Raw genomic sequence first — 26,644 nt, forward strand, 5'->3', positions numbered from 1 at the left:
ACTGTCTTGATCTGTTTGTCTAAATAGGCTCAATAACACTCTAATTTCTCAAATACATCAGTTAAATTCAATGAAGATTTAGTTGAATAGGAAAATAGAATCATAGAATCCCGACAGTGCAGAAGGAGGCCATTCGGCCCAACAATCTGCACCGACTTTCCAACAGAGTATCCCACCTAGGTCCTATCCCAGTAATACCATATATTTTACCCGGCTAATCCCCCTAACCTACACATCTTTGGACACTAAGGGGCAATTTAGCATGGCCAATCCCCCTAACCTACATATCTTTGGACACTAAGGGGCAATTTAGCATGGCCAATCCCCCTAACCTACACATCTTTGGACACTAAGGGGCAATTTAGCATGGCCAATCCACCTAATCTGGACATCTTCAGAGTGTGGGAGGAAACCGGAGCACCCAGGAGGAAACCCACGTAGACACAGGGAGAACACACAAACTACACACAGGCAGACATCCGAGGCCGGAATTGAACCCTGGTTCACGGTACTGTGAGGCAGTATTGCTAACCACTGTGCCACCGTGCCACCCATAAAGAATAAAGAATGAACGTTCCAATTTCATATCATTCCAACTTCCTGATGGATGAGAGGAGATCTTGTGGTGCAGTGGGTAGCATCCCTTCCTTGGAGCCCGAAACTCCAAGCTTGTGGCACTTCTCCTTGATAGCCAAGGAAGGTGTTCATAACTCAGCCAAACAGGTTAAGTATCAATCTGAGAATTCTTCCAACACATGCCAATGGCAGGAGATAAGAGTGGGAATGTTTCCTGGTCAATCATGAGGTGGAAAGAAGATGGGTCCTCTGCCATCTCCATCTATAGCTTGGGCCTACAACGTGTGTGTAAAAGGGTATTTTGCCACAGCATCTCAGACCCCTTGGGGACCAGTTAACTGAGTAGGTTGGACGGAGTGGTGTGGATCAGACTGGTGCCAACAGCACGGAATTTGATCCCCTGTCTGGCTGGGGTGGAATTGGGAAATGTCTACTCGCCCTTATCCACGGAGTAGGATGCGGCACTGAGGGTTGGACCTGTCTTTGGGCAGAGAGCTGAAGAAGATGGGTGAGAATCAGATAAAATTCCATTTTAAGATATCCCCAGGTTGTGTATTACACAACTGTGATCAAATTACTTCAGCAGTGAAACGTTGTTAAAAGATGGAACAATTTCAACATCATTTGATGCGGTTCCAGTTTGATTTGATTTATTATTGTCACATGTATTGGTATACAGTGAAAATTATTGTTTCTTGTGCGCTATACGGACAATTATTGTTTCTTGCGCACTATACAGACAAAGCATACCGTTCATAGAAAAGGAAAGGAGAGGGTGCAGAATGTAATGTTACAGTCATAGCTAGGGTGTAGAGAAAGATCAACTTAATACGAGGTAGGTCCATTCAAAATTATCTGTAAGATATGATTCCATGACTTTTACTACATCAGGCTGTTGCTTGAAACCAAAAGAGAAAATGCTGGAAAATCTCAGCAGGTCTGGCAGCATCGGTAAGGAGAGAAAAGAGCTGACGTTTCGAGTCCAGGCGACCCTTTGTCAAAGCTCTGACAAAGGCTCGAAACGTCAGCTCTTTTCTCTCCTTACAGATGCTGACCGACCTGCTGAGATTTTCCAGCATTTTCTCTTGGTTTCAGATTCCAGCATCCACAGTAATTTGCTTTTATTAAGACTGTTGCTTGATTAGTCTGTAAGACAGTATCCCCAGTTTTGGCACAAGCCCCCAGATGATAGCAAGGAGGACTTTTCAGATTCAACAGGGCTGGATTTACAATTGTTGTTTCCAATGGTTAGGTTGATGCCAAGTAGTCTGTCTGGTTTTGTTTGTCATAAACCTTCCAGTGATTTGATTTGATTTGATTTATTATTGTCACATGTATTAGTATACAATGAAAAGTATTATTTCTTGCGCGTTATACAGTCGAGGCATACCATTCATAGAGAAGGAAAGGAGAGAGTGCAGAATGTAGTGTTACAGTCATAGCTAGGGTGTAGAGAAAGATCAACTTAGTGCGAGGTAGGTCCATTCAAAAGTCTGATGGCAGCAGGGAAGAAGCTATTCTTAAGTCGGGTTTTGAGTTGGACTCTGAAGGAAGAGGATGAGGGGAGGAGAACAGATTTTCAACTGCGGGCAAGATGCTCTGAATCATCTGGATGGACAGAAAGACAAATGAGTGCACGGTTAAGTCAAGAGAAGAAATTTAGGAATCAAAAAGGTTGGTATTTCAGGTAGAGAGAGAAAGATAGTCAAGTACAGACATTGAAAAGGAAGACTCAATCGCCACATCCTGGCAACAACTGAAGGAGAAATTGAGGGTGAAAACAGGAGAGGAAGAAGAATAATCAGATGGGTGGATAACATTGAGATGTTGATTGAGGGAGACTTGAAGAAAGTCAGAGAAGAAACAGGATGATGCCAATGTCCCCCCTAAGGTTGTGGTGCCAACAATGAACAGCATTCCAAAACTCATTCCAGTACTGTTTGCTCACCAGCATAATGCAATGTGATAGGAACACCATGTGGTGAGACTTGTGGCAACTCCACTCAATCAGAAAAAGAATAAACTTGCAGTTCTGTAGGGTCTCTCATGTCCTCCAGATGCTCCAAACTGATTCAGATTCATCGAGTTCTTTTGGAAGAGCGGTCGCTGCTGCTATGTAGGAAGTCTATCGGTCAAACTTCCCACCACAGGGTCCCATTAATCTCAGTGTGATAAACGACCAGATAATCCGTTGTTTGAAGATGCTTCAAAGGACTCGTTTCTAAACTTGTTTTTATGTGGCCATTCCGAAATAGGATAGAGACTCCTCGCAGAAGTGATGTTCAGAAAACCCGATTTGTGGCAAAATGGGGCTAGAATTGGCGGAGTGACTCCACCACATGCTGATGTGTGCCAATGTTGTAGCCTGAACCTCTCACTGTCTCTGAGTCTCATTTAAAAGCCTCTGGTTTGGGGCTTGGGTTGAGTGCCCCGCTCTGGCTCATCAGTCAGAGAGGGCCAGAATTCGACAGGTTTTCATGTATGGTCGGGCTGGTAAGATAGTCTGGTGGAAGGAGGGCTGGTTAGGGGAGAGAATCCCAGGTGCAGTGTCTGGGATTTTGGCAGTGGGCTGGGATTTTCTTTTCATGGTCCCAGGGAGCAGCAGTTTCTGTAACCATAGAATCCCTACAGTGCAGAAAGAGGCCATTCGGCCCAATGAGTCTACACCAACAAAATCCCACCCAGGCCCTATTCCTGTAACCCAACATATTCACCCTGCTAATCTCTCTGACAATAAAGGGCCAATTTAGCATGGCTGATCCACCTAACCCGCACATCTTTGAACTGTGGGAGGAAACCAGGGCACCCGGACGAAATCCACACAGACATGGGGACAATGTGCAAACTCCACACGGACAGTGACCTGAGGCTGTGAGGCAGCAGTGCTAACACTGTGCCACCATGCCACCCTTAGGGCCAATGAAAATTAAAATGGACAACTTATTCGGCTTTTTGTTTTGAGTGGCGTCTAATGGGGAGGCGATGGCCTAGTGGTATTACCACTAGACTATTAATCCAGAAACTCAGCTAATGCTCTGGGAACCAGGGTTCAAATCCCGTCACGGCAGCTGGTGGAATTTGAATTCAATTTTTAAAAAACTGGAATTAAGAATGTACTGATGACCATGAAAACATTGTCGATTGTTGGAAAAAAACCATCTGGTTCACTAATGTCCTTTAGGGAAGGAAATCTGCCATCCTTACCTGGTCTGGCTTACATGTGACTCCAGAGCCACAGCAATGTGGTTGACTCTCAATTGCCCTCTGAACAAGGGCAACTAGAGTTGGGTAATAAATGCTGGCCAGCCAGCAACACCCATGTCCCGCGAACGAATTTTTAAAAAATGCTCCTTTACAAGATAGCTGGTTTGATAGCCAGACCTGGGGCAATGCACGCTCTGCCCAGTTGTAAATGCATTACACATTCAGACCACCCAGCGTTCTTTCAGATACACATCATGAGTCGAGTGCAGGGTTGCCCGAGCAATTCCTACCCTATCGCAGATGAGCAATTGAGTTGTCAAAAGCTGGAGGCCTTGGAGGCCCACTTCATAGCTACAAAACAAAGGGTTAGGTTTCATATCCAATGTCTAAGTAGAATGTAAATTTGCCATAATGTTTGATGTGTGCTTAAACCAAAGCAGACAGATTACATAAGCGAATCTGTCTTAAACTGTGCCCAGAATAAAAGATTTTAAAGTTTTTAAATTAATGTCACAAGTAGGCTTACATTAACACTGCAATAAAGTTACTGTAAAAATCCCCCAGTCGCCACACTCCAGCGCCTGTTCAGGTACACTGAGGGAGAATTTAGCATGGCTAATTTAGCACGTCTTTCGGACTATGGGAGGAAACCGGAGCACCCGGAGGAAACCTACGCAGACACGGGGAGAATGTGCAAACTCTGCACAGACAGTGACCCAAGCCGGGAATTGAACCCGGGTCCCTGGCGCAGTGAGGCTGCCACCATGCTACCCAGACAACGCAGACAAGGTGGTATTGTGAAGCTTTCACTACGATCAAACTTTAAGTTGCCTTTCTTTGATTAATTTGATTTCATTCCTCAGTTTAATTTCCCTATTTCCTTTTCTTTCCTTTACTCAATACGATATAAGCAGCTCCTCTGTATTTGTCAATATAGATGTGCCAATGTGCTTAGCTAACAAAGGTCACAGTAAAGGAATAGTTTGCAATTTTCTCACAGTGGGCAGCGGTCTGTTACAAGGAACTAAATTCTGAGGTTGAACCCAAACATGACGAAAACCATGAACCCAAGAGTGTGGTTTTTCAGACGTATACAGGGGCAAGAAGCTGTCATTATTATTGGATTAAAGTTTCTTGAAGTTCTTGGGAATACATTTCCCTCTGTACTTCAACCTTGACTGAAAAGGAGCAGAAAGTTTTACCTTCCTCCTGAGCCTGTCACAAACTTAGGATGTCCCTCAGCGCTTTGTAGCCATTGAAATACTCCGGGCATGTTGTCACCACTCTACGTAAGAACAATCCCAAGCCATCATTAGACTGTAATGACAGTTTGGTAAAGGCTTTTTCTCTAGGTTTGCACACAGGAAAATGACACCCACTTGTGTCTTTCATTGGAGAGGTGGGAAGGCAGTGTTATTACAGTAACAGCTCAGAACAGCTGCTCCTATAATGATACCATCTGTGGTAAGGCATTGAAGTTGATACGTTCCGTAAAATCAAGCATGCCAGTTGTAAGTGGGAGTCCACTGAGTATTTGCAGTGAGACATTGTTGTTTGGGACCAATGGTATGATCTTCATATAAGACCTTACGAGTTAATTTATTGATTGACAATCTACCAGCCATTGTAACACATGTTGCATGATGCTACATCGTTGGTTTAATCCTCTTCCCACAGATGTCAAGTTAGCTCACCTGCCAAAATTGCTCAGCATCTAGACAGTGCAATGGTAAAAAAAAACAAACACACAGACCAAACGAGAAGTATTCAGCGGAGTATCCACCGTGACAATAAAACAGCTGACAGTGATTTCAGGACTGCAATGCCAGTCCCTCGCTGGCATGCTGGCATTCAATGATAATCGCTTAAACCTTGCTTCCTTGATGTGTGCCGTCATCGAGACCCTTAGATTTCTCCACTGGCTTCTTGTTCGAAACTGCCTGATTGTAAATGGTGGTGGACTTCAAAGCTTTCAAGATGTAAAGGGGAACAGGAGAGGGTTGAAAGAGAGAAACTATTTCTACTGGTGGGGCAGTCTCGGACCGCGAGGTATAGTCTAAACATTCGAACCACACCTGACAACAGTGCAATTCTGAAATAATTCTCTCCTGCAGAAGGTATGCTATGATCAATGGTAAATTTTAACTCTGAGACTGATGGTATGAAGGAATGGGGCTATTAAAGGTGAGTAGATGGAGTTAGATTGCAGATCAGTGATGATCTCATTGAATGGTAGAGAAGACTTGAGGGGCTGAATGGCTCCAATCTTCCCAATATTCCGATGGTATTCCCTGTAACACCAGTAGGGATAGACCGCCTCCACGATCATCCCCTACACCGGTGCCCCACAAGGCTGTGTTCTCAGCCCCCCTACTATACTCCTTGTACACCTCTGACTGTGTGGCCAAATTCCCCTCAAATTCGATTTTCAAGTTTCCTGATGACACCACTGTAGTGCGTCAGATCTCAAACAGTGATGAGACAGAGCACAGGAGTGAGGTAGAGAATCTGGGGAACTGATGCGACGACAATAATCTCTCCCTCAATGTCAACAAAACAAAGGAGATAGTCGGTGACTTCTGGAAGTGTAGTGGAGAGCATGCCCCTGTCTACATCAATGGGGACGAAGTAGAAAGGGTCGAGAGCTTCATGTTTTTAGGTGTCCAGATCACCAACAACCTGTGCTGGTCCCCCCATGCTGACACTATAGTTAAGAAAGCCCACCAACGCCTCTACTTTCTCAGAAGACTAAGGAAATTTGGCATGTCCGCTACAACTCGCACCAACTTTTACACATGCACCATAAAAAGCATTCTTCCTGGTTGTATCACAGCTTGGTATGGCTCCTGCTCTGCCTAAGACTGCAAGAAACTACAAAGGGTCGTGAAGGAAGCCTAGTCCATCACGCAAACCAGCCTCCCGTCCATTGACTCTGTCTAAACTTCTCGCTGCCTCGGAGAAGCAGCCAGCATAATTAAGGGCCCCACGCACCCCAGACATTCTCTCTTCTACCTTCTTCCGTCGGGAAAGGTCTGAGGTCACGTACCAACCGACTCAACAACAGTTTCTTCCCTGCTGCCACTAGACTTTTGAATGGACCCACCTTATATTAAGTTGATCTTTCTCTACAGTCAAGCTATGACTGTAACACCGCATTCTGCACTCTCTCCTTTATCTATGAAGGGTATGCTTTGTCTGCATAGCACGCAAGAAACAATACTTTTCACTGTATACCAATACAAGTAACAATAATAAATCAAATCAAATCATGTGAATATTGTCAGTCTCCCGATATCACTGACTTCAGACAATATATTCTGCCTCCCACCTCTTAACTTGCTAATGTGCTTCTCCTTTGTATTTCTAACCCCTCATCTACCGCTGATGGTAATGGCATTCCCAGTTTTCCTCAGCTGGAAATTGCCTCATTTGCATTGGGAAGGAAATCGCCAGTCAGATTGAGAGATGTGAGCGTTATCCTTCCTCGGAGGGAATGAAGGATGTGTGAGATCTGATCATGTCCAGGAGATCCAGGACGGTTCCTTCCCAATGAAGGTGATAGTGTCCAGCGGGACACTACAGCAAGGGAATCATGTCTTCCCCAAGAGGCTCATAATCAGTACCATGCAACTAATCAGTTAGATCAAGGTATGTGCTCGTCCTTTCTGAACTCCAGGCAGTGAGGTGTGCCTTACTACTACTAATTGCTTGACATTTAATTGTGAGCAAAGCATCTAATGACTAAGCCAATGTAATTTCCATTGACAGTGATGATTCTGTGATGGACTGAAATGCCAGCATGGTAGCTCAGACAACCAAGAATGTTTGTTGCAGCACCAATTAGGCATTTGAAGCCTAAACTGCTCCACACTCTATGAAAACTCCCTGAATACGTAATGAGTTCTATTGCATGTTACACATTGTGTTGTACCTTCGAGAAGTGAGTGTTGTAATCAAGGCTAAAGCTATTAGCAGTGAGCTTGTGGACATCAAGTAACTGCATATTCTGAAAAATAAACATTTAGTAACCCTGCTGCCAAACCAGCTTTGACACTGTTTGAGGTCTTTGCATGAAAGTGAGAATTAATATGAATTTTCCTGCAAAGCAGTTTATCAATGCCTGAAAATCATTTTACAATTGAGCTGAAATCAACTCTTGAAAAACATTTTGCTTTTGGTTGAATTCTTGTGACCGCATAGAATCATGATACCCCCACAGTGCAGAAGAGGCTCTCTGGTCCATCGAGTCTGCAAGGACTCTGTGGCAGGGCATCTCACCCAGGTCCTCTCCCCCACTCTAGCCGTGTAACTCCACACATTTCCTATGGCCAATCCATCTAACCTCCACAACTTGGGACATTAAGGGGCAACTTAGTATGGCCAATCCACCCAACCCACACACCTTTGGACTGTGGGAGGAAACCAGAGTACCTCGAGGAAACCCACACAGACAGGGGGAGAACGTGCAAACTCCACACAGTCACCCAAGGCCAGAAATGAACAAGGGTCCCTGGAACTGCAAGGCAGCAGTGCAACCACTGTACCATCACACTGCCCATGATGAAAGGAAGGTCATTGATGAAAGAGCTGAAGAAGTTTGGGAGCACGCTACTCTGAGGCACTCGTATGGCAACGTCCCGGGACTGATTTGGCTGACCTCTTACTTGTGTCAAGCATTCACCAAATTTATGGCCAGAGATTGGGGATTCTTTGCATTAATCCTACTCTAGAGTTTCATTGGAGGCAGTTCAGAGAACTAGGATGAAGCGATAGTCTTATGAGGAAAGGTTGAGTAATCTGGGAGTCCAAAAGAATGAGAGATGATCTTATTGAAACATAAGATCCTGTGGGGACTGAGGGTTGATACTGAGAAATGTTTCCCCTCATGGGGGAATCTAGAATGAGGGGGCACACTTTCAGAATAACAGGTCTCCTATTTAAGGCGGAGATCACTAGGAGGGTAAATAAGTGGGGTTACAGGGATAGGGCCTGGGTGGGATTGTTGTCAGTGCAGACTCGATGAGCCAAATGGCCTCCTTCTGCACTGCAGATTCTATGAACTATGAAGAGGAATTAATTCTGTCAGACAGTCATTTATCTTTGGAATTCTCACCTCAGAGAGCAGTGGAGGCTGGAACATTGAATATACTCAAGGCTGAGTTCGACAGGTTTTTGATTGATATCGGAATTAAAGATTTTGGGGAACAGGCAGGAAAGTGAAGCTAAAGACACAAACAGATCAGCCATGACCTTATTGAATGGCAGAGCAGGTTTGAGGGGCCAAATGGCTTAATCCTCCTTCTATTTCTTATGTGTTCACCAGCATCTGCTGTCCAGGGGAAAATGGATGCAGTGGTTATGATCCCAACTTGCCAAAGCATTATTGTAATACTCTGGTTAAAAATCCATAAATAAGAAGAAATTAAGTTTAAGAGTTAGTGAGAGTTTTAAAAAATCAGCAATGAAGTGACCATTCTGAATGAGTGTCTCTGACAAAGAATTCCTCCAATAGACCATCGGGTAGAGATTCTGCTTTGGGAGCAGTCGTGAATCTAAGTCTAGTCCATCTCACAAACCAGCCTCCCACCCATTGACACTGCCTACACTTCCCGCTGCCTTGGAAAAGCAGCCAGTATAATCAAGGACCCCACGCACCCCGGACATTCTCTCTTCCACCTTCTTCCATTGGGAAAAAGATACAAAAGCCTGAGGTCACATGCCAACTGACTCAAAAACAGCTTCTTCCCTGCTGCCATCAGACTTTTGAATGGACCTACCTCGCACTAAGTTGATCTTTCTCTACGCCCTAGCTATGACTGTAACACTACATTCTGCACTCTCTCCTTTTCTTCTCTATGAACAGTATGCTTTGTCAATAGAGCATGCAAGAAAAAATGCTTTTCACTGTATATTAATACATGTGACAATAATAAATCAAATCAAAGAATCTGGGTCCAAGTTGCACACAAAACTAGGCTGTCCCAGTTGATTTTAAGGTTCAAGTTTCTGTTCAAATGTATTTGTATATCTTTGAGTGGGCCAGTGCAATTCGCAGCATTGGAACATTACTATTAATTCACCCTCCTTGTTTCAGTAAATATTTCCCCAAGTATTTAAGAGCAGCAACATGTTGTACTTTTATCAATACAGCTGAAAAAGTAAGCTAAAGAGGGTCCTGTTCGTTACTTTACAGTTTATTTATTAGTGTCGCAAGTAGGCTTACATTAATGCTGCAATGAAGTTACTGTAAATGACCCCTAGTCGCCGCACTCCAGCACTGTTCGGGTACACTGAGGCCAATGCATCTAACTAGCATGTCTTTTGGACTGTAGGAGGAAACCGGAGCACCCTGCGGAAACCATGCAGACACGGAGAGAATGTGGAGACTCCGCACAGACAGTGAGCCAAGCCGGGAATCGAACCTGGGTCCCTGGCGCTGTGAGGGAGCAGTGCTAACCACTGTGCCGCCATTGTAAATAACCTCATTAAGAATCACTGAAAATATGTTAAAAAATGACAGAATAATTTGCTAATACCATTGGTGTAAACTTCTCAGCCTCTTGGCAAAGATCAATCATCAGATCAAGCCCAAGATCAGGTGCAATGCCTTAACTTGTCAGCTTGATACTTGTATTTTTTCCCTTGTGGGAACCATGAATTGTATTCAGTTTGAATTTGGTTTTTGGTACAAGCGAGAGAAAGGATTCGGGTCTGCCCGAATTGGCTTTGTAATTGTATGAATAGAGTTAAAATATTTTTTAAAAAATTGGTGTACAATAGTCAGTTTTTTAGTAAGTGAATAATATTTTATATTTTAAAGCCTTTAAAACCAATCACTGGGATTGACTTCCAGAGGGGTAGATTTGAAAAGCGAAGAGGTTACACTAAAATTATCGAACCTTGCTCACACCACAACTGGAGTCCGACCTCCAATCCTCGTTGGCATGTTATAAAAGATGTTTGGATGCACTTGAGAGGGTGTGAAAAAGATTTACAAGGACAATACTGGAAATGTAGAGGTGTATCAATATCAGGAGAGAAGGATGGATATCTTTCCTCTTGATAGGAGACCAAATAGAGCTCTTTAAAATGATGAAAGGTTTGGGTAGAGCATACACAAGGCAGAGTTTCCACTTGCGGGGAAGCACAACTAGAAGTCATCAGCAAAAACAATAAATAATTACAATGGAATCAGGTATGGAATTTGGAAGAAAATTCTTTAACTAGGACATGAGGTGTAAACTGGGTAAACTATTGGGTAAACTGGGCTTGTATTGGGTAAACTGGGCTTGTTCTCCCTGGAAAGATGGAGAATGAGGGGAGACCTAATAGAGGTGTACAAAATTATGAAGGGTATAGATAGGGTGAACGGTGGGAAGCTTTTTCCCAGGCCGGAGGTGACGATCACGAGGGGTCACGGGCTCAAGGTGAGAGGGGCGAGGTATAACTCAGATATCAGAGGGACGTTTTTTACACAGAGAGTGGTGGGGGCCTGGAATGCGCTGCCAAGTAGGGTGGTGGAGGCAGACACGCTGGCATCGTTTAAGAGGATAGTCACATGAGCAGTCTGGGAATGGAGGGATACAAACGAATGGTCTAGTTGGACCAATGAGCGGCACAGGCTTGGAGGGCCGAAGGGCCTTTTTCCTGCGCTGTACTGTTCTTTGTTCTTTGTTCTTTTGTTCTATGAGGAGATATTTTTTTATTCATTTCTTGGACATTGACGTGGCTGGGCCAGCATTTATTGCCCATCTGTAGTTGCCCTTGAACTGAGTGGCTTGCTCGGCCATTTCAGAGGGCAGTTGTGAGTCAACCACATTGCCGTGGGTCTGGAGTCACATGCAGGCCAGACCTACGGGTAAGGACGGCAGATTTTCTTCCTTAATGGACATTAGTAAACCAGATGGGTTTTTCCAACAATCGGCAATGTTTTTGTGGTCATCAGTAGATTCTTAATTCCCAGACTTTTCAATTAAATTCAAATTCCACCATCTGCTGTGGCAGGATTCGAACCAGGATCCCCAGAGCATTAGCTGAGTTTCTGGATTTATAGTCTAGCAATAATACCGATTGTGGAAATTGCTACCACAGGAAGAGGTAGAGACAAATCGTAAGGGAAGGCGAGATAGGCAATGGAGGGAGAAAGGAATAGACAGAAATGTTGATAGAGTTAAATGAGAAAAATATTTTTAATTTGATTTTGATTTGATTTATTATTGTCACATGTATTGAGATACAATGAAAAGTATTGTTTCCTGCGTGCCATACAGACAAAGCATACCATTCATAGAATACATAGGGGTGAAAGAAAGGAGAGGGTGCAGAATATAGTGAACATAATTACAGAGTTTAGGAGAGTTAGAGTTAAGTTTTAAGAACATGGAACGAGAGTAGAAGATAGAATTAGAGGGTATGCTGAGGATGGTTCGCAAGAAGTCTCCTTGCTCCGGCACCATCTTGAATCTATATTGGGGGAGGAGACTTCGGCAGAGCATAAACACTGGCATGAATTGATTGGGCTGAATGGCCTGTTTTTGTGCTGTATATTCCATGTGATCCTATTTCAAAGGCATGTATTTTATCCGAGAGTATATGCAAATAAAATAAAAGGCTCTTGAAGGTGTGCAAAGGTGCAATTAGTGAAAACTTGCCATGCTAATTAATTCAATCTAGAGCTTGACTAGATTGGCTGAACAAGTCGACTTCAGCCTTTCTAAAATTACATCGCATCATAGAATCCCTAAAGTGCAGAAGGAGGCCATTCGGCCCATCAAGTTTGCACTGATCACAATCCCACCCAGACCCTATTCCCGTAACCCCTCATATTTACCTTGCTAACCCCTCGCCGACACTCGGGTTAACTTAGCATGGCCAATCCATCTAACCTGCACATCTTTGGATTACCACGGAGGATCGCAGAAACTGGATTCATTGGAAATAAGCTGCGTTTGAAACTTCCTCAATTGTTTGTGCTGGTTGGACTGCTTTCAGGTGAGGAACTGGTGGAACCTTCACTTCACTGACCTTAAGCCCAAGTGCGAATGGGGATTTGTCAAGGTGAAATGCAATCTAACCAATCCTATTCTTTCTGAATCCACGAGTTGTTCACTGTGTCAAAAGCATTTCTGAGGCTGTTTTGATGTAAATAGTTAATATTACCATAAAATGCATTGAGTTAACATATCGCATATATAATTTTATCTCACTCTTTGCCATCTGTTGGGTAATATATCATATAATTTACCTGTCTAAATCTGATTCCATTGTACTCTGAGGACCCGAGCTCATTTGAGGTGAGAGCTATCAGCGCACTCATTACCATATATCACAAAATGACTTAACATTTGGAAGTGGCACAAACTTACAAAGGTGAAGGACAAACAGTACAAGGAATTCTCAAATGGAAGTCTCCAAATGTACATAAAACATGATTAATATCTCGCTGTTTATGCGTCACTTCATTTATCCATGGAACGGGATTGCTAAACAGTCGAAGAGTTTGCGAGGTGGTCCTATGAATTCTTCACCTAATCCTCACTGTGCTGGGTTAACGTTACAAAAATAACAGTTGGCCTTGAAAGCAATGATTAACATTCAGGGATGTCTAACGATCAGGGAAGTACGTAATCGCAAAGATAATTTTGAGAGAAAAGACAGCAAAATATTGGCTGGGATTTTACCAGCACACCCGTTCCAATTCTAGGGGCAGGCAAGGCTCGGAGAATGGCATTCTCTGTTGGCCTCAGGCTGAATCGTATGAACCTCGGTGGACGTGCTGGTAAAATTCCGCCCATTGTGTTACGTTTATAAAGTCTTTCATTTAGGGGGTGAATGGGAACTGAGGGATAAAATTCTGAAGTGGGTGCAGAAACAGAGGGCCCTGAAGCTGGCAAGACAGGTTAGGAAAGTGGATAAAGAGGCAAACGTGATCCTTGGATCACATGGTTCCGGTGGTTTGTGGTTGAGATGGGTATTAGGAGTCAGGAATTTTCCTGATCCTGTATTCCTGAGGATGTATGGAAGGGATTCACTCAATCTTTCTACCAGATGACATATGTGTCATGGGGGTGGACATGGACTGAAGACAGGCTCACCACTTCCAGACATAGGCCAGAGGCTGAACCAGGCTCAGAAGTTGGCCGCATGCTGATGCTGCCTGATATCGAAGGCCGGCTCCATAAATGAGAACATGAGTGACTCCAAATGATAAATAATGCAATGCAGTTTTATGACCCTGTTCACCCTCTCTTCATCACCATACCCACCCTCAGCACTCCCCTGTCCCCCTCTGACCACCCTTACCCAGCGTTCAGTTTTGACCTTCCTCATTGCAATTACTTCGAACTCCCATAGATATATCAAACAAAAATCATTAGCCAAATAGATCATTGGAAAAATAAACATGCAGTGTAATTCAAAGTAATCGTATCATTTAAAACCAACTTGAAAGAATCTCCAGCCTTCTAAAGATGTCAGAAATGGTCAAAGCCAACCGGCCAATCTTTTGTCCTATTTTACCTCCATAGCCTTTCAGGCTCAGTGACACAGATACACCTCGGACTGGAGCATTTCATGATGATCTGCAAAGCAGGAAAAAGTCTTCCCACCTCCAGATCACAGTTCATGACCTCTCTCACCTGGCCTATATCATGAGGCCTTCCCAATCATGGTTGCCTCCGTGAAAATTACAGGGAATCTATAAACTGGCTGTTTTTAAACTGGTGCCAGCAACAGTAGGAGGTGGGGGTCATGAGCTCAGGTTTCCTCCCACAGTCCAAAGGTGTTCAGGTTAGGTGGATTGGCCATGCTAAATTGCCCCTTAGTGTCCCAGGATATGTAAATTAGGGGGATTGGCCATGTTAAATTGCCCCTTAGTGTCTCAAGATGTGTAGGTAAGGTGAATTGGCCATGCTAAATTGTCCCTTAGTGTCTCAAGATGTGTAGGTTAGGGGGATTAGTCATGGTAAATATGTGGGATTATGAGGATAGGGCCTGGGAAGCTACTCTGTCTGAGAGTCGGCGCAGGCCTGATGGGCCGAATAGCCACCTTTGGTGATTCTATGGTTTAAGAGAAGGTTCAGAAGAGATTTGGCAGAAGCATTCAAACTGGTGAAGAGTCTGGGCATAAAAGATGGGAACAAATTGGTGGAGGGGTTGAGAACTTGACGACAGGTGATTGACAAAAGAACCCAATGTGACATGAGGCAAATCTGCTTTACCCAGTGAATAGTTAGGAACTGAACTGCACTGTCTGAGAGGGTGGCGAGTGGATAGAATCTGGAATGCACTGTCTGAGAGTGTGGTGGAGACAGATTCACACAGCGAGTGGTTAGGATCTGGAATGCACTGTCTGAGAGTGTGGTGGAGACAGATTCACACAGCGAGTGGTTAGGATCTGGAATGCACTGTCTGAGAGTGTGGTGGAGACAGATTCACACAGCGAGTGGTTAGGATCTAGAATGCACTGTCTGAGAGTGTGGTGGAGACAGATTCACACAGCGAGTGGTTAGGATCTGGAATCACTATCTGACAGTGTGGTGGAGACAGGTTCACACAGCAAATAGTGAAGATTCAAGCAATGCTTTCAAAGGAGAATCGGATAAGGGGTCTTGAGCCCTATAAATAGTAACATAGACCATGATAGGCCATGGTAGAGACAGGTATGAGGAGTCAGGAATTATCCTGACCCATGATCCCAGGGGAAGGGAGGGGGAGTGGTAGGTAAGTTGCTCTTACAGAGAGCCTGCAAGGGTTCAATGACCCACTTTTCTGTGCTGTAACCTTAATTCCAGTTGTACCAAAGATCCAGGTATTTAACAGACAGCCAAAGATCCAATACGGTGGACACTGTGCATGCTCTAATTCCAGGCCGGAAGCGAATCTGCCATCCCATTGGCTTAGGATCCCTTCATTGACAGTAGAGCCTGTGACAACAACTGATAGTCAACCAATCAAAATTTTCATCACACACAGTGGGGAAGAATTTTGCTATTTTAAACTTTCATGGGACAATATCTGCTAAATAATTTGTCAATACTGCTCAGACATCGCAGTATACTCATCGCAGGGTCATTTTATATTAAATTATTTTACTTGTGCACAGGGCGTGGTATTGCTGCCAATTACCAACATATGTTGCAATTCCTAACAACGATCTGGCTTACCAGGCCATTTCATTGGGCAGTTAAGGATCGATGACATTGCTGTGAGTTTAAATTCACAAAGCGGCCAGACATGGTAAGAATAGCAGATTTCTTTTCCAAAAGGACTTGAATAAGTGTGTGGCATGGTGGCACAGTGATTAGCACTGTTGCCTCACAGTACCATGGTTCGATTCCCGGCTTGGATCACTGTCTGTGTGGAGTTTGCACATTCTCCCCGTGTCTGCGTGGATTTCCCCTGTTTCCTCCCACAGTTTGAAAGATGTGGTGGTTCGGTGTTTTGATCATTGACCATGCTAAAGTCAGCTGGATCATTTTGCCAATCTGGTAGCTTTATGGTCATAAAATCATTGAATCCCAGAAGTGCAGAAGGAGGTCTTTCGGCCCATCGAGGCTGCACTGACCCCCGACAGAGCATCTTACCCAGGCCCTATCCTTTCACCCCACATATTCACCCTGCCAATTCCCCTAACCTATACATCTTTGGTCACTAAGGGACAATTTAGCATGGCCAATTCACCTAACCTGCACATCTTTGGAGTGTGCGAGGAAACCAGAGCACCCAGAAGAAAACCCACACAGGTGCAGGGAATGTGCAAACACCACACAGACAGTGACCTGAGGCTGGAATTGAACCCAGATTCCTGGCATAAAGGCAGCAGCACTAACCACTGTGCCACTCTTATTCATTACTAATACAAAAACAGAAAATGCTGGAAAATCTCAGCAGGTCTGACAGCATCTGTGGGGAGAGAATAGAGCAAATAGAGAGAATATTTTCTGCTTTTGTTTCAGATTCTAGCATCCGCAGTATTTTGCTTTCATCTTAGTGTTAGCACTATTCTCCCCCCACCTGTTGTCAGATCTGCTGAGATTTTCCAGCATTTTCTGTTTTTGTTTCAGATTAAAATTTCTCTAAAATAATGAGGGACACAGATCAGCTAGTCAACATCTTTTCCCAAAGGTAGGGGAGTCTAAAAATAGAGGGCACAGGTTTAAGGTGAGAGGGGAGAGATACAAAAGGGTCCAGAGGGATAATCTTTTCACACAGAGGGTGGTGAGTGACTGGAACAGACAGGTATTAGTAGAGGCGGGTACAATTCTGTCTTTTAAAAAGCATTTAGACAGTTACATGGGTAAAATGGGTAGAGAGGGATATGGGCCAAATGCGGGCAATTGAGACTAGTTTAACGGTAAAAAAAAGGGCAGCATGGACAAGTTGGGCTGAAGGGTCTGTTTCCATGCTGTAAACCTCTATGACTCTATAGCATCCGCAGTATTTTGCTTTTATTTAATTACTAATACTTTTCATTCCAGATTGATTTAATTAAATGAATTTAAATTCTGTCATAGTGGGGTTTGCACCCATGTCAACAGGCTTGGTGGCAGAGTGGTTAGCGCTGCTGCCTCACAGCACCAGGGACCTGGATTCGATTCCCAGCTTGGGTCACTGTCTGTGTGGAGTTTGCACATTCTCCCCCTGTCTGGGTGGGGTTTCCTTCAGGTGCTCCGGTTTGCTCCCACATTCTGAAAGATGTGCTGGTTAGGTACATTGACCCGAACAGGTGCTGGACTGTGGCGATACGGGGAATTTCACAATAACTTCATTGCAGTATTAATGTGAGCCTTATTTGTGACTAATAAATAAATACATTTTTATATTAGCCCAATACATCACCATTGAAATGAGGATCAAGGCCCAATTGAGGCTGAACACACACCAACCACTGCGTCCAAAAATGGGAGTGCATGAATTTCTGGTGCTTATGTCTGGATGTAATATTGCAACATATGTTGGTCTGTCCAAATTTTCGGCTAAACACTCAACATGTCTTCAATGCTGTTGACATCATTCCTCCTCACAGGGTCACGGTGAATGTAATGCCACTTTCTCAGCCGTAGTGTTCGAATCCCACTGGCTTGACAAGACAGCCTTTGCCAACATGTCATGCAGCACTGAGGGGTGGCTAATGAGGGTTTCGGGGGGGAAGTGGGGGGTTAGCAGATTGGCCCTATGACTTGTGTATCTTTGGTCAAGCTCGTTACCCAAGATATTTGTACGGCTGGGCACACTCCAGCGTGGGGAACCTTTGGGGTGGGCACTTTTGTTACCAGTCCTTTTTATTCCACTCTGCAGCAGAGCTGGCACTGATTTAAATGAAAGCGCTGTTGTGATCAGCAATGGGTTCATTTGCCATCTGTGTACAACAGCTCCCAGCCCCCCCACCCCCCCCCCCCACCCCCACACCTCCCCCTCCACCTGCCCATGCCCCCACTCCCTCCATTGCCCACCCTTCCTGAATCCCAAGTTTTCTTTTGCCACAAAGTCACGGAATGCAGAGTAGACATTCCCTACCTCTGCCACCGGAGAATTAAGAGTCATGGTGGCATTGTAAAAATTAACTCAGCTGTACCTAATAGCATCTGAATGGTTTCCTGGTAACCTCTCCTGTGAAGCTTCATATGGCCTGTATTTGTAAATATTGAGAGGGGAGTTGGGGGGAGAGGGGAGGGAGAAGGGTGGTGGGGGACACATTGGCATAAAGCCTCCACATTCAGGAGAAATCTTGCTACAAGCTGGGCAAGCAGTGTTTGCCAAGACGCCATATGGGAGCCATGGCAGGGACTTTTATATATCTCTTTTTTTTTCAAAAAATAATTAAATGTTGATGGCGGAGTTCAAATGGTTCGTTGAAATTCAAAAGCGTTAAGAGAGAGAGAAAAAAAGCAGATTTTGTGTGCGGAATGCACTCAAAGGAACAGAAATCGCAGCAGAAGTTAAAACCACTTTGCAGCAGTGATCAGCGTGCGTAACCATGGTACTAATTTGATCATAATATAGTCATCTCTGAAGATTACAGCTATTCAATTAAATATTCTAATTAACCTGAAGTATTAGGCAAATGATACTAATTACAAATATTCTCCTGAGAGTCGAGGCAATGAAAAGCACGCTTGCAACTGATACTTCTAGCCAATGTTTCGTTACACAATGTCCTGTGTCATAGTCTTTGGAATATTAAAATGCAGTTAATTTGCGTAAACCTCATTTGTTTAATGACATTAGCATTTTGTTTGAAATTGTAATAAACATGTACATCCCACTTCCAACCAAAATTTAAAATGAGTGCACTCTTGGGGTAAGCTCAGCATTCCCGCTTACGGATCCGGCACTTTACTCAGTGAGTGGAACAGTTTAACTTAACTTTGGACCATTAAACATATTGAAATTGTTTAAAATTGCTTATAATTTGTCTCCACCAATAAGAATAGAAGAGCGTGGCTAAAATTTTATTACGCGAAGACTTTTTTTTATCTCCACCCAGAGAGCTCACAGTCTCAGAGGTGAACTTTTCGCGCAGTTTAGAAAATAATCAAATCTTTTTTTCCCCCCTCTTGCTTAGAACGTACAGAATGTTTCTCTCTATTCTCATTTAACCCTACTCAGGCTGGCAGCACAGACAAAACCAAATTGGTTCTCCTTCACCCTAAAGAATAAATAATTCGACAGTGTGAGATGCTTTATGTAACACCAGCAGCTGGGAATCTTCGGGATCATGTGAAGGATCATTCGGCCAATGATCAGGAAATATCCGGGTTGTAAAAGGATCTGCCCCCGCTGGACTTCATGCAGTTGGATACGGACATCCGGGTGGGGAAAGTTGGGGGGTTGGGTGGGGGGGGGGGGGGGGGTGGTGGTGTTGGCTAAATGAAAAATAAAGCATTTTCTTTTCTTTGCAAAGGCTGCAAGTACAACTTAACTCAAGAACAGCTTCTTCCATGCTGCCATCAGAATCTAAGAATCTCTGCAGTGCAGAAGGAGGCCATTTGGCTCATCGAGTCTGCACCGAACCACAATCCCACCCAGCCCCTATCCCCGTAGCCCCATGTATTTACCTTGTTAGTCCCCCTGATGCTAATTGGCAATTTAGCATGGCCAATCAACCTGACCCACACATCTTTCAGACTGTGGGAGGAAACCGGCGTACCCGGAGGAAACCCACGCAGACACGGGGAGAACGTGCAAACTCCGCACAGACAGTGACCCAAGCCAGGAATCGAACCTGGGTCGCTGGCACTGTGAGGCAGCAGTGCTAGCCACTGTGCCACTGTTTCGCCCTGAATTTGAATGGACCTATCTTCTATTAAGCTGATCTTCTGCTACACCCTAGCTATGACTGTTACACTACATTCTACACCCTCTCCTTTCCTTCTCCCCTCTATGAACGGTATGCTTTGTATTTTAAATTTTTTTTTATTATTAGTCACAAGTAGGCTTACATTAATACTTCAATGAAGTTACTGTGAAAATCCCCAAGTTGCCACACTCCGGCGCCTGTTCGGGTACACTGAGGGAGAATTTAGCATGACCAATGCACCTAACCAGCACGTCTTTTGGATTGTGGAAGGAAACTGGAGCACCTAGAGGAAACCCACGCAGACACGGGGAGAATGTGCAAACTCCACACAGACAGTGACCCAAGCCAGGAATTGAACCTGGGTCCCTAGCGCTGAGGCAGCAGTGCTAACCACTGCACCACTTTTCTCTGTGTACCAATACATGTGACAATAACAAATCAAATCAAACCAAGTACTGTCAGGGTCTGTTTCCATCCTACAACATTCTACCAAAAGCTAGAAGTGACCGATGGAGCCTCCTACAGCCACAGCAGAGTCCTCTTTCTAACTCTGACGAAGGGTCACCCTGACTCGAAATGTTGGCTCTATTCTCTCTCCACAGATGCTGTCGGACCTGCTGAGATTTTCCAGCACTTTCTGCTTTTATTCCTCTTTCTAACTGCTGCACTTCTCAGGCAGTGTTAACTCTCCATATCCTGGCATTATCTTATCTCAAATTCCCACAAGGGATAATAGAAATCCCTGCAGATAAAGAAAATCGGTGACAAAAGACAAGGAAGGTAAGGCAGAAACTAAAAATACTGAAAATGTATTTATACAGCACCTCTTCACTTTCAGAAATGTCCTGGAATGTGCTGAAAAATATATTCACACCAATGATGTGGATGTCACTGGCAAGGCAGCAATACGTCCATCCCTATGTCCGAGACGTTTTTAGGGAAATCCTTGTCTTGCACTGCTGCAGTTAACAAATAATTATACCCTTCAATGGCAATGAATAATTTTGAAATGTTCTCATGCAGCCAAATGTGGCAAACAAATTTCACCCATAGCACATAGTTAACAACTGCAAACGGATCATAGAATCACAGAATTGCTACAGCGCAGAAGGAGGCCATTCGGCCCAATGGGTCTGCACTAGCTCTCCGAACGAACATCATGGGCGGCATGGTGGCACAGTGGTTAGCACTGCTGTCTCACAGCGCCAGGGACCTGGGTTCGATTCCCGGCTTGGGTCACTGTCTGTGTGAATCTACACGTTCTCCCCGTGTCTGCGTGGGTTTCCTCCGGGTGCTCTGGTTTCCTCCCACAGAGAAAAGATGTGAGGGCTAGGTGCATTGGCCATGCTAAATTCTCCCTCTGTGTAACCAAAGAGGCGGTGGAATGTGGCGACTAGGGGATTTTCACAGTAGCTTCATTGCAGTGTTAATGCAAGCCTACTTGTGACACAAATCAATAAACTTAAAACTTAATGAGTTTGTGCCATTCCCCTGTCTATTCTTCGTACCCCTGCACATTGTTTCTATTTAAGCAATCGCCCAATGCCCTTTTGAATGCCTCCATTGAACCTGCCTCCACTACGTGTCCAGGAAGTGCATTCTATACCCCATCCACTTGCTGCATGAAAAAGATTTTTCTCACATCACATTTGCTTCTTTTGCAAATCACTTTCGATCTGTGCCCCCCTCGTTCTCCATCCTTGTCATGTTGGCAGTGGACAATCCTCACCTTAAAATTGCTCTGCGAATTCGGTCAGAAGGTATTGGTTTGGAATTCTTTTGCTCACTATTGTAACAGGGGCATAAATTCATTCAAAGTAATTCCCTGGGGATGCACACCGAGACAAATATCAACTGCTACTAGAGGGTCGTCAACTCTTTGGTCCGCCCGAAACTTGCTGATCTTCCAGTGCAAAGATTTGTCCTCGACCGAGTGTTGCAGACTGGCACATTCCAAGGTCCAGGACTACGTGCTGAGGGACACACTCAAGCTTGGGGCAGCCGCCGCAAAGGCACAATGGGGAAAGGCCACAGTTTAAAGTCTTTCAATCAAGGCAGACCGAGGGGCCACTAACTGTAAAAAACCCTCGGACTGCGTAACTGTGTGTGACTCTGTAAAAACAGCACACAGTGAAATGTGACGATTGTATATAGTTTGTTGAAGAACTGAACTGGAATGTATGCAATGTTTTGGAACTGAGCACTGTAAAATATTGAAGTTAAGGAAATTGTAAATATGACTGTTTTTGCACTGTTTGTAATGATACTGTATAAGGCTCTGGTCAGACCCCATTTGGAATATTGTGAGCAGTTTTGGGCCCCACATCTAAGGAAGGATGTGCTGGCCTTGGAAAGGGAAGGAGCAGCACTCCGAAAGCTAGTGGCTTGTGCTACCAAATAAACCTGTTGGACTTTAACCTGGTGTTGTGAGACTTCTTACTTGGAAAGGGTCCAGAGGAGGTTCGCAAGAATGATCCCTGGAATGAAGAGCTTGTCAGATGCGGAACGGTTGAGGACTCTGGGTCTGTACTCGTTGGAGTTTAGAAGGATGAGGGGGGATCTTATTGAAACTTACAGGATACTGCGAGGCCTGGATAGAGTGGGCATGGAGAGGATGTTTCCACCAGTAGGAAAAACTAGAACCAGAGGGCATGACCTCAGGCTAAAAGGACGATCCTTTAAAACAGAGATTAGGAGGAATTTCTTCAGCCAGAGAGTGGTGAATCTGTGGAACTCTTTACCGCAGAAGGCTGTGGAGGCCAGGTCATTGAGTGTCTTTAAGGCAGAGATAGATAGGTTCTTGATTAATAAGCGGATCAGGGGTTATGAGGAAAAAGCAGGAGAATGGGGATGAGAAAAAAATCAGCAATGATTGAATGGTGGAGCAGACTCGATGGGCCAAGTGGCCTAATTCTGCTCCTATACCTTATGGTCTTATGGAAATGTTGGTTCTGTAATGGTTTATTTCAGAGTATTTATGAATAAAGTATATTTTTGAAATAAAAAAAATCCCCCATTAAAATCTATCGGTTAATACGTGTTAGAATAGCAAACAACAACATTTTACGGCAGCATTAGCACAGGATAAATTCAAGGCTGATTTCAAAAGAAAATCTTTAAATGTATGGACAGGATTTTAAAGGAAGGGAGTAGAAAAGCAAATTGTAAAAAGGTCACGTTGACCAGGGAGAGGGAGGGAACTGCAAAGGTTGTTGCAAAACTGGTTCGACAAGGTTTTGGGATTAACTGAAAGATTCAAGTCTTTTCAAATGCTAATGTCAATAAAGGTTCATTAAGACCATTGAGTGGATCTATTCAGTCACCTCACTCTAATGGCAAAGGCTTCAGTTGAATTTTCAGCCCAAGTTTGCGAATGATCCTTTGAAATACGAAGGGTGTTCTATCTCTCCAATTTATTTTAATAAATTCCTCCAGTGCTATAGAATTTGATAACACCTTCCCACTCTTGCAGTTGAGTTTTATTATTTTGACCACGAGGAGAGAAGCCAGGGATCAGAGATGAGGACAGAAGAGATTTACAAGAAGTGATATTTCCTTTAGGATTGGTTATATTCTGGTTCCAAGTAAGAAAGAAAATAGCCAGGAAAAGATTAAACGCACACACACACATCACACGTAGACACAGACAAGGTGGCAAGGTGGCACAATGGTTAACACTGCTGTCTCACAGTGCCAGGGGCCTGGGTTCGATTCCCAGCTTGGGTCACTGTTTGTGTGGAGTTTGTATGTTCTCCCAATGTCTGCGTGGTTTTCTCCGGGTGCTTCGGATTCCTCCCACGGTCCAAAGATGTGCAAGTTAGGTGCATTGGCCATGTTAAATGCTCCCTCAGTGTACCCGAACAGGTGCCTGAGTGTGGTAACTAGGGGATTTTCACACTAACTCTATTGCAGTGTGAATGTAAGACTAGTTGTGATTAATAAATAAACTTTAAAATACACACTCATCCCAATGAGGGTAGGTTACAGAAAATGCTGAATAAACTCAACAGGTCTGGCAGCATCTGCGGAGAGAGAAACAAACTTAACATTTCAAGTCCAAGATGACCCTTCGACAGAAGGTTTTTATTTGAAGGTTAAATTGAGGTTAAGAAAATGCTGACAAAGTAGTGATTTTCATGGTGCATTTGCCTCCCTTTTCCTATGGAACTTATTTTATTCTGAATTCCAGCCTCAATTGCCAGCTCACTTATTACCTCTGACCTGTTGAAAAGTTGTGGGTTCAAGACTCAGATCTGTACAAAATCTAGGCAGACATTTGATCCTGATCAGCAGTTGAGTGAGTGTCAACATTCATATGAGATGTTAAACTGAGTCCTGACCCACGCCTTATATATTATATATTACCCCCTAGACTAGGGAGTAATGCGATGGGAGGATATGGCAGGGAAGGCAGCTAATTATAGGTAAATGTAGTGAAGTGAGATTCCCGAACTTCCTGGGTGGGAACCTCGTTCTGACACTGGCAAAGGTGGGGTTGGGGAATTGGAAAATGAAATCTCGCTGGTGAGATTCTCATTTTCGCAGTCCCACACAAATTTGTGCCCTTCTCTCCTTTTACGCAAACAGGAGCACAAAATCCAACCCGACACCCCCCCCCCCCAACCCCCCCCCCCCCCCCCCCCCCCCCCCCACACACACCCCCATGACCACCACGATAAAGGAGGAGAGGATAGGATGAGAATTTTAAACCTTAGAGCCCAGGCAGCTATCAATGAAGAGGCAAAATCAGGAATGGGTTGATATACCATCATAATCTACACGCTAGCTATGACTGGATGTACTTCTGAGGCTGTACAAGGCTCCGGTCAGACCCCATTTGGAATTATGTGAGCAGTTTTGGGCCCCGTATCTAAGGAAGGATGTGCTGGCCTTGGAAAGGGTCCAGAGGAAGTTCAGAAGAATGATCCCTGGAATGAAGAGCTTGTCGTATGAGGAACAGTTGAGGACTCTGTGTCTGTACTCATTGGAGATTAGAAGGATGAGGGGGGACCTTATTGAAACTTACAAAATACTGCGAGGCCTGGATAGAGTGGATGTGGGATAGGATGTTTCCACTAGTAGGAAAAACTAGAACCAGAGGGCACAAACTCAGGCTAAAGAGACAGTCCTTTAAAACAGAGATGAGGAGGAATTTCTTCAGCCAGAGAGTGGTGAATCTGTGCAAGTCTTTGCTGCAGAACACTGTGGAGGCCAGATCATTGAGTGTTTTTAAGACAGAGATTGATAGATTCTTGATTAATAAGGGGATCAGGGTTTATGGGGTAAAGGCAGGAGAATGGGGATGAGGAAAAAAATCAGCCATAATTGAATGGCGGAGCAGACTCGATGGGCCGAGTGGCCTAATTCTGCTCCTATGTCTTATGGCCTTATGATTGTAACACTACATCCTGCACTCTCTCGCTTCCTTCTCTATGAACGGTATGCTTTGTCTGTATAGCACGCAAGAAACAATACTTTTCACAGCGTACTAATACATGTGACAATAATAAATCAATTCAAATCAAAATCAAATCAAATCTTTATTCATGTTAGAATACAGTAAATCCTTGTAAGCTGCGTGCAATTTGTTACAATTGGTACTTTGTACATGTTTAATTCAATAAACGTACCATGTGAGCGGAAACACGTTTAAGTGTACAAATAAGCCAGCGAGGTCACCTCTGTCTAAAGTGTAGCTTACTTAAAGTTAAATACATTTTAAAGTGTTCCCATGCTGTCACCAGACAATTCATAACAAGGCTTCCTCACCTGAATAAATAAGCACGTAAACCTAACAGCAAACTCGCCCAGGTTAATACCTTGATTGTTGGCACAGCTGGGGAATTGCACTCTCGATGGAACAAGCATGTTTTGGCACTCTACTTGTGGATAACAATGAAAGAAAAACAAGTTGTCAAGGAATTAAAAGCATTCAAAGTGTCAGAACTGGTTTTCTTTTCATGAAATACATCAAAATAAACACAATTTCTTGCGATTACAATCATCTTTAATTCTCCCTATTTTCTCCAACTACTTTTTTTATGGCGATTGTTTATATAATTTGTATTAATTCCAATATCCTGGAATACAAATGTCGGGCGGGATTCTCTGGCCGTGCTCCCCTCAAAACCTGAGAATCCTGCCCGAGGTCAACGGACCTTTACCTGGTGCGCCCCTCCGCCTGCCACAATTCCCGTGGCGGACAGGACGGGAGAATTCGGCCGTTATATCTTAGAATCCATACAGTACAGAAGAGGCCATTCGGCCCATCATGCCTGTGCCAAGTCTCCGATAGATCATCTTACCCAGACCCTATCCCTGTAACCCAACCTATTTACTCCGCCAATCCACCTAACTTGCACATCTTTGTTGTGGGAAGAAACTGGAGCACCTGGAGGAAAGGATGTTATTAAACTAGAAAGAGTGCAGAAAAGATTTACCAGGATGCTACTGGGACTTGATGGTTTGAGTTATAAGGAGAGGCTGGATAGACTGGGACTCTTTTCTCTGGAGCGTAGGAGGCTTAGGGGTGATCTTATAGAGCTCTATAAAGTACTGAGGGGC

This window comes from Mustelus asterias, chromosome 7 (genome assembly GCF_964213995.1).
Source record: "Mustelus asterias chromosome 7, sMusAst1.hap1.1, whole genome shotgun sequence".
Taxonomy (NCBI): Eukaryota; Metazoa; Chordata; class Chondrichthyes; order Carcharhiniformes; family Triakidae; genus Mustelus; species Mustelus asterias.